Source organism: Salvia splendens, chromosome 4, assembly GCF_004379255.2.
Source record: "Salvia splendens isolate huo1 chromosome 4, SspV2, whole genome shotgun sequence".
Taxonomy (NCBI): domain Eukaryota; kingdom Viridiplantae; phylum Streptophyta; class Magnoliopsida; order Lamiales; family Lamiaceae; genus Salvia; species Salvia splendens.
Window position 1 is genome coordinate 25,087,531 of NC_056035.1, and position 2,941 is coordinate 25,090,471.

Genomic DNA, 2,941 nt, shown 5'->3' on the forward strand with positions numbered 1-2,941 from the left:
ACTAGACGGAATGAAAGAAAAACACGTAAACTAGGCATAAAAATCAGATCGAAACTACTTCAGATTCACGCCAGAATACTTGATCCACTCCGGATCCAAGACATCCGAACTCAACAACAAACAAATTCAGCAGATCAAACACGGATTCCTCTACAATCCAACTCCAATCTCCCAGATCTGACCATTAACCTGCAATGACTCAAAAACAGCTGCGAAACGCATCCAACTCAGACAATTTAAAACACCAAAATCTCAACAACGAAACAATCAAACTAGAAATCAACACAATTGCCATAACAGAAAATCAAACTTGCATTAAAACCAGAGATTCTTCGGTAAAAACAGCGAACCGAGCTTCGAACAACGAAGCTCGGCAGAGTAAGTAAAATCCGGAAAGCGAAAGAGAAATTGTTTCTTCGCCCCAAATAAGAGCGGTGTTACACCATATCGGAAGCTAAGATGAAACCCGGACGTGTGAACTGAAATCTCCGCAAAATTAGTATCAAGTGTGTGTGTGGAAAAATGAACTAAGCAACAGGCTGTGGTGAGGTCTCCCCCGAGAAGAAGATCCCTCCAGCTTGCATGCTTCTGCCTTTTATAGATGCGGACATAGCCCTCGAGTCTTCGTAGAAATCCCTATTCTACCCTTCAACTCTAGAGCTTCCTCCGTCGAGCAATTCTCTTCATAATCGTTCACTAAATCGCCATTTCCTCGACCCTGTGATTTTTTGGTCTTCTTTCCTGGATCTGGCGAATTCCTTCACACACCTGGCTTAAAACGTGCGTTAGTCCTAGTAAAATCACGAATTAAATCCCTAGACCCATGCATGAAATTAGCCTTATCAATAATGTCCCAAAACAATTAATTAAATCCACAAAAGAAGTACTATTTCAATAATTTGGGAGGGCCGAATTTTTCAATGAATTGACTTGAGAAAGAATAAATGCATGATCCTATTATTTTTTTTTTTCCACCTTGGAATAACATAAAATCTCAAGCTCGTCATTCCACAATAACCACGTCAATTTATTTCACACAAAGCACTTAATCACATAGAATCAAACGTTTCAGAATTCCCCAAAATTCCAATTACATAAAAAGAAGTCACAAAAAGTTTGGGATTTACAGCAACAGATTGGAGTGACATCCCCTGTGGATAAAATGAGGGAGATATCAACTCGGATGGAAGGAACACCGTGGCTGATTGGAAGGGACTTTAATACGATCCTTGCATACGAAGACAGGGTTGGTAGTGAAACCAATCGGCAAGCAGAGATGATTGATTTTGCCGAAGCCATTGAAGAGTGTAGGCTTCTGGACCCGGGGTTTGATGGTGCGGAATTCACTTGGGCTAAAATGGCCTGTTTGAAAGGTTGGACAGGCTGGTTGTCAATGAGGCAATGGACAAATGCGTTTGAGGCAACGAGGGTGACTAATCTCCCAAGGGTATCCTCGGATCATGGTTCGATACTTGCAAGGTGTACGATTGCCGAGGCCGCCCTCGAGGGGTAGTGCCTTCCGGTTCCAAAATATGTGGGTCCTGTACGACGGCTTTTTGCTGCTAGTTCATGATATTTGGGCTCAACCGACAGAGGCGAGTGGGCTCTTAAATCTCCAGACTAAGCTTGCTAGGAGTAAAAAGGCCCTTAAGGCTTGGAACAAGGAGGTTTTTGGCAACATTCACGCCAATCGCCAAGCAATGGAGAAAGGGGATCGCGCAAGCTCAAGCTAATTTTAAGGCTGACCCAACGCCGCGGAACAGGACCGAGATCAATAAAACATTGCCGAGTACATTCTCCTACTCCGGATGGAGGAGGACTTCTGGAGGCAAAAGGCGGCACTAAGGTGGCTTGCAGATGGAGATACGAATACCAGATTCTACCAAAGCTGGGTGAAACAGAAAAGAGTTAGACTCCGAATTCACTCTATCATTGTGGATGGCAGGGAGATTGCGGAAGAAACAGAGATACGGCACTCGGCGGTTGAGTACTTTCGGAGCCTTCTTGCCCCGGACACCCCGGCGCTTGAGGATCCGGACCTTGACCTAATTCACCAACTCCCCCCCCCCTCAATAGAGCTAGAGGAGTTACACTACCCATCGGACCCTGAGGAGGTGAAGAAGCGGTTTTTGACATCTCCCGGGACAGTGCACCAGGTCCGGACGGCTTCTCGGCCGTCTTCTATCAAACATGTTGGGGGATCATTGGAACGGATGTGGTGGAAGCCATCAAACAAGTTTTCTCTTGGGGCAATAACTTCCTCGAAGTGTCACGGCCACAAATATTGTCCTTATCCCGAAGAAGGCCTCGCCCGAGACATGGGCTGACTTTCGGCCCATAAGCTTATGCAATGTCCTTAACAAGGTTATCACAAAAGTACTAAACCGCACGCCTTGCGCCTCTTTTGCCCCAGGTTATCTCCCCTAACCAGAGTGGATTCGTGAAGGGTCGGCTCCTACACGACAACGTCCTCCTCGCCCAAGAGATGTTTTCATGAATTAGCAAGGCGTTCCCCTGCACCGAATGTGGCCATCAAGATCGACATGGCCAAGGCCTATGATAGGGTTGCAATGGAGTTTTTCAAATCAAAGGTACTTCGGCGCATGGGCTTTCCGGCTGCTTGGATTGACCTCATTGAAAGATGCATTGGTTTTTGTTGGTTCTCGGTCCTTATTAATGGCGCCCCAGCTGGCTTTTTCAAATCTACTCGGGGGCTCAGACAGGGAGACCCCATCTCCCCCGCACTGTTTGTGATCGCCGCAGATTACCTTTCCAGGGCCCTCGACAAGCTTATTCTTGGCAGAAAGAGATGACCTTCATAGCATCCAGGAGGTGCATGGAAATCAGCATTTAGCATAAGCCGATGATATCATTATTTTCACTCAAGCAGCTGCAAACCCATTGCGTCGGCTTTAGAGCGTGCCTTGACAGGTATGAGGGA